Source organism: Pristiophorus japonicus, chromosome 5 (assembly GCF_044704955.1).
Source record: "Pristiophorus japonicus isolate sPriJap1 chromosome 5, sPriJap1.hap1, whole genome shotgun sequence".
Taxonomy (NCBI): domain Eukaryota; kingdom Metazoa; phylum Chordata; class Chondrichthyes; family Pristiophoridae; genus Pristiophorus; species Pristiophorus japonicus.
In genome coordinates this window covers 247,907,832-247,919,834 of record NC_091981.1, presented here as the reverse complement: position 1 = coordinate 247,919,834, position 12,003 = coordinate 247,907,832, and the positions used below count along the sequence as shown (strand labels likewise).

The 12,003-nt window shown below is 41.4% G+C and overlaps 1 protein-coding gene across 2 annotated transcripts in view; it reads left to right on the top strand.

Moving 5' to 3' along the window:
- The window catches only part of znf438 (zinc finger protein 438), a 345,274-nt gene that overhangs the window by 257,952 nt on the left and 75,319 nt on the right, over positions 1-12,003 (top strand). The window contains exon 9 of one of the 2 annotated variants that reach the window (XR_011593391.1): positions 10,063-10,284. The exons of the other annotated variant lie outside the window; for it this stretch is intronic. The gene's annotated coding sequence lies outside the window, so the exon portion shown is untranslated. Of the gene's footprint in view, positions 1-10,062; positions 10,285-12,003 lie in introns of those variants that run through there. 2 annotated transcript variants of the gene reach the window in all.

Genomic DNA, 12,003 nt, shown 5'->3' with positions numbered 1-12,003 from the left:
GACTATCTTCCCCACCTGTGACAGACTGTGGTTCTCGTATTGGACTGTACAGCCATCTAAGAACTCATGTTAAGAGTGAAAGCAAGTCTTCCTCGATTCCGAGGGACTGCCTATGATGATAGCCTTTAAGAGAGGTTCAAAATGCCTGCTATCTTTAATTCTTTATCCCTTTTCTTTTTACCTCATTTACCTTGTCGCAGTACAACCACCTCTCATCAATTCCTTGTTTCCTTTTAATATCATTTAATTCCTGCCATCACTGCTTTGTTTTTCTAAACGCATTTTGTCAGAGGTTGTCTAATAAAACAAATTTGCTGTCGGATTTGGATATAATTAGAGACCTGTGTTCTCGACAAGCTAAATATTAGTTTCTGAAGTAGGCTGGGGGAAAAAACCTAGTTAAAAATGCATTTAAGCACTGGGAGCAAAATATATTTTGTAACTTTGCATTCTAATTGATGCCAAAAGGAAGAAATGTCATGCACGGGGGAGAAAATGAAAATATTGTTTTAAAAAGAAAATCCATGAATGTTTCAAATATTGACATGAAAACAAAATGCTGGAAATACCCAGTTAGTCAGCACTTGGAAGAGAATGATGGATTACCATTTTAAGTGTATTAAATTAATGAAGTCCCAACCTAAAATATTAGCCCCCTCTGTCTTTTTGAAATACTAACTGATTTGCTTGTATATCTAATGTTTGGAAAAATACTTTGTTATTCTCTCTTTTCCAGGGGTTGGCATATAAATGAGAGAATTAACAAAAGGGCCTACATCACTTTAAGAGATTTTAATTATCACCAGCTTGGCTCAGTTGATAACACTTGCCTCTGAGTCAGAAGATTATAGGTTCAAGCCCTACTCCAGCATTTAAGTGCATATTCTAGGTTGATATTTCAGTTCAGTAGCGAGGGAATGCTGCGATGTCAGAGATGCGGTCTTTCAATGAGAAGTTAAACCAAGGCCTGCCTATTCTAGTAGTTCAGATGGCTGTTTAAAATCTCATGCTATTATTTAAAGCCTTAACCAACATTCCTCCAACAAACACCACAAAAAACAGATGAACTAGTTATTCATCTCATTTCTTTTTGTGAGATCTTGGTGTGCGCAAATAACTGCCGCATTTACTCACATAAGAAGGTAAGAAATAGGAGCTGGTGTAGGCCATTCGGCCTTTCGAACCTGCTCTGCCATTCAATGGCTGATCTACCTCAACTCCACCTTCCTGCACTTTCCCCATATTCCTTGTATGCCTTAATGTCAACATTTCTATTGACCTCTGTCTTGAATATACTCAACGACTGAGCATCCATAGCCCACTGCTATTCCAAAGATTCACAACCTTTTGAGTGTAGACATTTCTGCTCATCTCAGACCTAAATGGCCGCCCCCTTATCCTGAGATTATGTCCCTAGTTCTAGACTCCCCAGCCAGGGGAAACATCCTCCGTGCATCTACCCTGTCAAGCCCCTTAAGAATTTTATGTATCAATGAGATCACCTCTCATTCTTCTAAACTCTAATGAACATAAGCCTAGTCTACTCAATCCTCATAGGACAATACTCTCAGCTCAGCAATCAGTTTAGTGAATCTTTGCTGCACTCCCTCTAAGGCAAGTATATCCTCCTTTAGGTAAGGAGACCAAAACTGTACACAGTATCCCAGGTGTGGTTTCACCTATATAATTGTAATAAGATATCTTTACTATTTACTCCAATCCCTTTGTAACACATTCTAACATACCATTTGCTTGCTGAACCTGCATGTTAACTTTCTGTGATTCGTGTACAAGGACACCCAGGTCCCTCTGAACATCAACATTTCCCAGTCTCTCACCATTTAAAAAAATACTGTGCTTTTCTATTTTTCCTATCAAAGTGGATAACTTCACACTTCATAACAGCAGTAACTGCACTGTGCAATTCCTTCTATATGAAGCTCCTGAGGACGTTTCTCAGAGGTATGATAATGTGCCGTATAAATGCAAGTTATTTATTTCTGTGCTGTGGACCATAATACATGACTTCCCTTTCCTGCTTGAAATTAGTGCTGCAGCATCACTAGGCGACAAAGTCAATGATCTTCAGTTAAAAACCACTGGCCTGTGAAAGTGATAGAGACTAAATATAGTTGATGAAACTCCTACACAAGGAGGTATGAGTCTTTTCTAACGTGTGGAAGAAAAGTTCTGCAGAGGCAAGCTCCACAAGAGTAGCCAGCTGCAGGGATTATTTTTGTTAGTTGGGAGTCTGACACACACAAAACAGTAGTTTCCAATTGAAATTGCTGAAATAACCACAGGTGACATTGCTATTTGCCAATATCCAGTGAATACTATCTCCCTGTAGAGACACACCCCACACTACATTCCAGAGAACTTTGGCGCAGGTTGACAATTGCCACGCCTTTGTGACCTCCAAGTGTGTTCAGTTACCTGTTGCAGTTCAGATGATTAAAACTGTGTAACTTATCAGCATAGAGCATCAGTAAGCTTCCAGCTAGAGCCATCCTACCCATTGGTTCTCAGTTAGGGAGCCAAGTGGAAGGAATGAGATGGAAATCCAAGATAGGCTGAAAAGACTCTTAAACAAATAAACATTCAGGGATTTATCGTATCCATCCCAGGGTACTGAGAGAGGCAGGGGCGGGGGGGGTTTATGAGGCACTGAAAATCATAATGAGAGAGTTAATGAACACTGGGGTGGTACAGGCTAATGTAATGTGCATAATCAACACAAACACTGGGAACTACAGAACTTTATGATATCTAATTTAGTTGCTGGCAAAGAACTGAATATTTATGCTGCTTGCTGGGGAGCTAAGTGGGATCTCTTTGGAGTTGACCTGGCAATGAGAGATTATCTGGGGCAGAATTAGTAATCTAATACTTGAACCAGGCAGGTCCACAGTCCACCAAGATGCTGTTGGCAATTAACCAGCCAGCTTGGTTATTGAGAGAAGCTGGAAGGGTAGACCTGTCAGTGGGGATTGTGATTCTTTCCACTCGCTTCAGGCCATCCTGCAAACCAGCGCTCCTATGGATACAGTTGGCCCAGTTGTGAAAGGTAACTGTTTAGTTTCAGCTGGTTAAACTCCAGCAGCATCCCTGATCACATTTGGGAGTCTTGGCTCATGCTACAGTGTAGAATGTTCATACAGTGGAGAGGACATGCCTTCTATATTGGGCAAACAGAAACTACTTGTGTTGATTTCTCAATAGCTTGGTTTGGAGACACTTAAGCAAGGTGTCAGACATCCGGGCGACCTAAAAAAAAACCTGTCGCACAAGAATGGAAAGTTCTGTTGTGTCCAAAAAAAACTCCTAAAGGTGCAGGTGTTTTCGGTAGATGTGTTTGTACATCTAATTCTTCTCTTCACCCATGACCTATTACATGAACGTGGGCAGACAAAGCAGGAGCGGCAAGGTTGGGGCGAAGGAATGGCGAGAGAATGTAGAGGAACGTGATCGGGGCCCAGGGAAGGCGTGAGTTCGGGGCCAGGGGCACCACGGGCCAGCCCACACTGCGATATGTGTGCGCACTAGGTCCGTGCAGCAGAGCAGGTCTCCAATCGTCTTGGGTAATCCTTGCCACTGGACCAAGACCCAGCTCTGTCAAGCCTGAGTGGTGGCTGGTGTGCAATGGCAATCACACATTAAAAAAATCCACGCACAGGCATCTTCCACCCTTGAGGATGTAGTTCAGGTCCTTCATTGAAACACCTGTGAACATCTATTTTTTGGCATGGAAGCAAGTCATCCTCGTTCCGAGGAACCGCCTATGATGATGATTATATGGCTTGGTTTACCTGTAGTACACTGCATTAATTATTTGATAAAAACTTACTATTCCAGAATGCTTTCATGAATCGTAGAATCTTACAGCACAAAAGAGGCCATTCAGCCCATCGTGCCTGTGTCGGCTCTTTGAAAAAGCTATACAATTAATCCCACTCCTCTGTGCTTTCCTCATAGCCCTGCAATTTTCTCCCCTTCAAACAACTTTTTCAATTCCCTTTTGGAAAGTTTACCGCTGAATCAACTTCCACCGCCCTTTCAGGCAGTGCATTGCAGATCTTAACAACTCACTGCAGAAAAAAATATTCTCTTCATCTCACATCTGGCTCTTTTGAATAAACAGCAATTCTTATTGGCCCATGCATTACAAAAATCTTTTCATTGGGCTTCATTTCAAATTGAAAGTCAAGTGCCTAGTTTGAGATATTTGCATAATTAAGGGTAAGATGACGAAAGAATTTGCATGGTATTAATTTAGAACTTCCAAGTTATCTAAAGAACGAAAGGCCATTTTATTTCTGGGAAATGGTTCATCTTAACAATGCAAAAAACCTATAGTTAACCTGAGAAAAATCAAGCTAGTTTGCTTCTTGTTTTATTATACATATTGTATACAAAAACTTAATAAGGCAGCCAAAAATTCTGTATTGCTGTAACACAAAGCTCTCGATTAAGGAGCTGAGTTTAAATCCCACTCTTAATTGACAGTCTTGCGCTTTTGTTTCCTTGTCTTGATATTAAGTGAATGTGATAATCCTAATGTAAAAAGCGACAAAAGCATCAATGTTCCTTCTGAATTGCATGGTGCCATTAGCAGGATTATTCAATCTTTGTTTGGCTGTGACACTTCCACACAGTGAGGTTACATTTATGAATGTGAATCCCTTGAGGATTCCAATAGTATTTCTAGAGCAAAAATGAAAGATACTGTCAGTTCTCTTTGTCAGCAGTATACTAGGCAATAAGCAGCTCGTGCGCTGATTAACAAAATAGCCTTGCTTTATCCTCAAGCTATCATCCAAAAAGACTGATCACAGATGTAAAAAGATGAGCTTTTGCATTGAGGAAAGATTAGCGAAACACAAGCTCTAGGAAGAAGGTGTTTAAGGGGACCTCATTGAGGTGTACAATGTATTAAATGGCATATAGGTCAGGTAAGTGAAGCAAGGCAAGAAAATCAGACCAGCCGACAGATTAGTGAAAAAATAAATTTTAAAGAGAAATCGGGAAAAATTGCTTTAAATGGTTGGAATAACCTGCTGGATGAGGTATTACAGGGAAACATTACAAATGCTAGAATGGGAGAGTTAGGGAATGGGTTGAATGGCCTTTTCATATATTTTAAAAAAGATCTCCCCAACTTTGTGTGTATAGTTAAAATTTATCACACAAAAGGTGGCTCCAGTTTTATTTTTGCTCAGGTTCTTGAAGGTAAAAGAATTGTAGGGCCTTATTACACCGTGTTTATTACAATGCCACGGTCTGAATGCTAAGGTCGTTTCTTAAAACATTCGAATCATTTATTGCTAAAGAATATTCAGTAGAAGCAGAAACTGAAATTTTAATAAATTGGTGAGATCTGCTTTAAGTAGTTCACGATTTCTCACATTGTAGTGGAACAGTCTAATTAACTGTCCAACAAGCTTCCGAGCCTGCGGAGATAAACACTTTTGCATGAGGTAAAACTTCGGTTTAATTCTTACTTGACAGACGTAAGGAAATTTGAGTGAGGGTGGGAGAGAAAACAACCTATGGGATTTACTGAGGAAGGCTTATTAAAATAATAGTGTACCTTTATCTTGCATGTTTTATTTATTATTTTATCTCCTCCCTCAATCAAACTAATCCCACACATGCAACCATCTTTTGGCAGGAAGTCAGGACAATCCATTCCATGAACTTTTCTGTAGATATTGTTGATGTTGTTCTTTGATGTACCCAAGGATTTCTCTTCCCTCCCTTTCATGATCTAGTTGAATACTTAGGTGAATATTGCCCTGCATGGGAAGCCCTGAGATCAATAGTAAATCGAGACTAAGATTTGAACATTTCAGAGGCATGCTAGCTGGATACTCTGGGGACAACTCATTTTGATTACGGAAGGGGAATTGTAACCAACATTCAAACTGCTCTGTTGTCAAATCTGAAAACATGATTGACAGCTGTTCGCCACCCACCTGTTCAGCCATTTTAAAGCTGTTATTCTTTTCTGAGGGAGGATAATTGCTCACATTTTTTTTTAAACTATTGTGTTTCAAGAACTGTGCTGCCCATTTTGTTTGCTTCAGAATTATGGTTTTGTCTTTTTCGAGACATTGGCTCAGAAATTGGCTTCCTGACCTGAAAAATTTCTACGAATCTACCTGGTGGTCCAGGAGGTTTGGAGATTTCTAGTCCTGGGCCTCTGCGTGTAGGCTTGTGTAGAGGCCCACGTATCCCAGGGACTTGGGGCCCACGTATCCCGGGGACTTGGGCCCCACGTATCCCGGGGACTTGGGGCCCATGTATCCCGGGGACTTGGGCCTACGTATCCCGGGGACTTGGGCCTACGTATCCCGGGATTTGGGCCCACGTATCCCGGGGACTTGGGCTCTTTGTATACGTCCCTGCGATTATGTGGGCTGGTCCAACCAATCCATGTCATGGTATTCCCATTCATACTTACGGTGTTTGGAATCATCATAACTATGAATGGGAATACCCCCAAAAACACACAAATACAAAATAATGTTAAATATGTGATGTTTTTTAAAAAAAATAATCAAAATGGAATTTAATTATTTAAAACAAAAATTAAAATTTTTGAAAAATATACATATTTTAAAGGGTCTAAAAATAAACTTACCTTATGCAACAGGATTTCAACTGTTTAAATTATTGAAAACATTGTCTGTTCTGTCTTTTAAAAGTCTTACGCTGATAAAAGCAAGCCTTACGCCTGATTTTATCAGTTGTAAGAATTTCAAGGGCATTCACTAGGCAGAAGTTGGGTTTTTACTTCCAGATTCGCGCGATCTGACAAGAGGATTCTTGACTATTCACAAGTTCCGGGTTTATATTCATGCCTAAACCTGGAACTTGCGGGACCCCTACAGGCGTTTGCGCACCTCGCATGCGCCCGTAGGGGCCGCGAATTCAGGGCCAATCATTTTTCTAAACTGCTTGTTATCGTTCTTAATTTAGCTCTCTTTAATCTCTTACCCCCCCCCCACCACCAACCATTTAGCACTGTAAACCAGCTCAAGGACAACAGCCGGACTTTTTAGGCCTCTATCAGTCATGATGTGTAACCATAAGATGTGAAAGAATGTCTCAGGCTACCTCTCCCCCACTGTGTGGTTGTGATCAGGATCTTGATATTGTTTGTGGGAACTACAGGTGCAAACCAACTTTTTGCATTCTGCCACCCTTTATTTTAGAGTCAATTCATTCTTTAATCTTGATCTCTTCCTGATATCTTTCTTGGTAGAACCAAGGAGATCAATATGAGATGCTGTTGACCCCTTCCTGTGTCCAAGGATAGTAATGTTGTCATTAAGTAATTAAGATATTTTTAGCTTTTTTTCCTTAAATTTGATTCCTTCCTCTCCTGAAAGTTGGTGATTTCAAAGTTGGGTTTGCAGGCCTCCAGTACCTTATTTTCCTTGACCCCTCTGCAGCTTTCAATATAGTCGATCACACAGTCCTCCTTCAGCATCTTTCCTCCATTGTCCAGCTCTGTGGACTGCCCTCGGTTGCTTCCATTCTTAGCTATCCGATCAAAGCCAGAGCATCCACAGTGACGGCTTCTCTTACCAGCCCTGCACTGTCACCTATGGAGTCGCCCTGAGATCCATCCTTGGCCACTTCCTCTTCCTTTACGTAGAAGGGAAAGGCCATGAAGGGATTTAAAAATGAGGATGAGAATTGTAAAGCGTTTTGGGTTGTCCTGAGGTTATGAAGGTACTGTATAAATGCAAATTATTTCTTTCTTAAGATGCTGTTGATCCCTTCCTGTGTCCATGGATTATAACTGTATCATTTAGTTACTAAGATATTTCATTGATTTTTCCCCAAATTTAGGTATGGTTGTTAGCAGCCCTCCAGTATCTCACCTTCATGTTTCTAGAGGTCAGTATCCCTCACTCCCCAAATTTAATATTCTCATCCTTATGTTTAAATTCATATATGGCTTTGTCTCTTCCTACCTCTGTAACCGCTTCTATCAGTACAAAATCTCTCGCCACTCAACTTCCTGTTCTTCTGGCTTCAACTTGTTATGCATTCCCACTTCACTTTGCCCCACAATTATCAACCATGCTTTTAGCCATCTACGTCTCATTCTCTGGAATCACCTCCTTAACCCTCTGTCCCTCTACCCCCATCTCCTCCTTTAAAACCCCCCACCCCCAAAATCTCCTGATGAAAGGTCATCGACCTGAAACGTTAATCTTGTTTCTCTCTCCGCAGATGCTGTCTGACCTCCTCAGTATTTCCAACATTTTCAGGTTGTATTTCAGATTTCCAGCATCTGCAGTATTTTGCTTCTCTAGGATGGTTTTTAGTATGTTATGTGTATGGGGACAGGGTTTTATTTACTGCTATTTTGTGGAAATAATAGTGCTTATGGTCCGTGTCTCAGGTAATTGATGCATTCCTATGGATGAGACATTAAACCAATAGGTGTTTCTGGTGGTTTAGGTGAACAGTAAATATTCCATGAAAACTGCCCCCCCCCCCCTCCTCCCCGCTGGTGATTCATCTCATTGCCGTTTATGGGACCTTGCGGGTGCTGGATCACGTTTGTTTGCTTAATCGTCACTGCATTTATTTTTTAAAACATTTCTGAGACATGTGATAAGGCACTGATATGTATGTAAGTCTTTTAATCACAGTAGAATTGTTATTCAGTTAGTACATAGTCTTTTACATGAATTTCTGGAAATTAATTTGTGCTCTTTATAATCAGAAAGCATCTCTAAGCCTCTTATATTTAGAGGGATGTCTTGTTTCTTTTAAGTCACTCAGTGCTGGTTCAGTAAAAGCAACAAGAATAGAGAAACAGTGCGGGATGGGAACAGGCCATTTGGCCTAACTAAAGCCCCCCCACCTTTATTCGCCACCTCCCTGGACTGTCGAGTTCAATCAAGCTTCTGTATGATTTGCATCAATATAAGAAATCTCAACACCCCTTAATCATCTCACTATTGCTAAAGATGATCTGAACATCATGTAGGACAATTGCAAAATATATCACAGTTCACGAGGTCATGTCATTAAAGCTGCAGGCAACACAGCAGCATTTTGAGTTCATGTGAGAAGAGATTAATTTAACTCATTGATCTCTCTATAAAATAGTGTAATCATTTAATTAGAAATATCATCATAGCTGCGGGTATATTAGAATCTAAAATCCCGAGGGTTTCAGCCTAATTATGTAGTCTGATATTATTAGTGAACAATGCAGATGTCATGATTTCAGAATGCAGTATGTTTTCCTAGTGGAATTGCCAAATCATTAATAAAATAAAATAAACTAATAACTTTCTTCCAAAGTCAATGTGCTATGTCGCATTTTGTAGCTCAGGAATTTGATACTAGATATAAAATGCACAAATTTTCTAAATTATTTTGTGTCGGAATGTACAGTTAATGCTTTGCAAATTATGATATATTTAATTACCAATAAAATGGTAAAAGATTTATAAACATGGAACATGATCGTGTATTTATCAAGACATGAGTGATGATTAAACCAGCAGAGAGTGGGAGCAGGGAGGTGTCCATAGGTATGAAGTGCGCTTTACCAAGAAAGTAGAAATGTTTCATTTGACCTTTTAAGATTTGATTGCAGATCCACAACACTGTGCAAGCATTGCAGTTCCCCTCGAGGTAGTTATCTCATCAGCGGTGCTATTGATTGTTGTTTAGAGAACGTGTTTTTTTTAAAAAACATTTCACCAGGCAGTCATGCTGCATCAGCACCATGAGTGTGTAATGAATCATTTGCAAATACTAGATCGTTATAATCATAGCATTGAGGATGGAAGTTCCCCTATACCTCGAATAGAACCATTTATTGAGACATTTCTAAACATTAGTTGTTAATAATACAATATGGACTTAGTTGTTAGCATTTCTGTTTGACATCTAATAGGTCTGCAAATATACAAATATAGCTTTTTTTAAATAAACTTAGAGCAAGCCTCACTTCGCAGGAACTCTTAAATTGTTTCTCATTCATTTTGTGAAACATGTGCCTAGAAGTGTGTTCCTTTACTCCAGGGCCACGTACTCCAGGGAACCTCCTATCAACAAGAGCAGGTATTGTTGATGAGATCCAACACCGCCTCCAGTGCGCCAGTGCAGCCTTCGGCCATCTGAGGAAAAGAGTGTTTGAAGATCAGTCCTTCAAAACTGTCACCAGGCTCATGGTCTACAGGACCGTAATAATACCCACCCTCCTGTATGGCTCAGAGATGTGGACCATGTACAGTAGACACCTCAAGTCGCTGGAGAAATACCACCAGCGATGTCTCCGCAAGATCCTGCAAATCCCCTGGGAGGACAGACGCACAAACGTGAGCGTCCTCGTTCAGGCCAACATCCCCAGCATTGAAGCACTGACCACACTTGATCAGCTCCGCTGGGCAGGCCACATAGTTCGCATGCCAGACACGAGACTCCCAAAGCAAACGCTCTACTCGGAACTCGGCCGTTTCAAACGAGCCAAAGGCAGGCAGAGGAAACATTACAAGGACACCCTCAAAACCTCCCTGATAAAGTGCGACATCCCCACTGACACCTGGGAGTCCTTGGCCATAGACTGACCTAAGTGGAGGAAGTGCATTCGGGAGGGCGCTGAGCTCCTCAAGTATCGTCGCCATGAGCATGCAGAAATCAAACGCAGGCAGCGGAAGGAGCGTGCGGCAAACCAGGCTCCCTGCCCACCCTTTCCCTCAATGACTATCTGCCCCACCTGTGACAGAGACTGTGGTTCTTGTATTGGACTGTACAGCCACCTAAGAACTCATGTTAAGAGTGGAAGCAAATCTTCCTCGATTCCGAGAGACTGCCGATGATGATGATGATGTTCCTTTACTATTATTTTAAAAACATTAAGTTGTACTTGTAACTTTTTGGGGGAGGGACTGAGGCAAATCTGTATTTCTGGCTTGCTTCTGTCAAGGAAGTTAATGGCAACAGTTCGTTTTGTATTTTATGTGGGAAGACCAAAGCCATTTTTTTCAGCTCCTGCCACACACCTTTACCATACATTCCATCCCCTTCCCTGACGCTGTCTCAGATTGAACCAGACAGTTTCCAACCTCAGTATCTTCTTTGTCCAAGAGCCAACTCCATATCCTCTCCATCACTAAATCTGCCTGCTCACCCCTCCCTCATCCCCTCTGCTGCTGAAACCCTCATCCTTGTCTTTGTTACCTCCAGACTCGACTATTCCAATGCTCTCCTGGCTGGCCTCCCTTCATCCACCCGCCATAATCTTCGGGCCTAACCAGTGATTTGTAAAGGGTTAGCATGAATTGCTTGGTTTTTGCATTCAATCCCCCCTTTTACAAAGCCAAGTATCCCATACATTTTCTCAACAGCCTTCTCAACTTGCCCTGCCAAAGATTTGTGAATATGCACCCTCGGTCCCTCTGCCCTTGCACCACTCTCAAAATAGTACCATTTAGATTACACTGCCTCTCCATGTTGTTCCTCCCAAAGTGCATCACTTCACACGTCTCTGGATTGAATTGCATCTGCCACCTGACTGCCTATTTCACCATAGAATAGAATCATAGAATGATGCAGCATAGAAGGAGGCCATTCAGCCCATTGTGCCTGTATAAGAACATAAGAATTAGGAACAGGAGTAGGCCATCTAACCCCTCGAGCCTGCTCCGCCATTCAACAAGATCATGGCTGATCTTGCCGTGGACTCAGCTCCACTTACCCGCCCGCTCCCTATAACCCTTAATTCCCTCATTGGTTAAAAATCTATCTATCTGTGATTTGAATACATTCAATGAGCTAGCCTCAACTGCTTCCTTGGGCAGAGAATTCCACAGATTCACAACCCTCTGGGAGAAGAAATTCCTTCTCAACTCAGTTTTAAATTGGCTCCCCCGTATTTTGAGGTTGTGCTCCCTAGTCCTAGTCTCCCCGACCAGTGGAAACAACCTCTCTGCCTCTATCTTGTCTATCCCTTTCATTATTTTA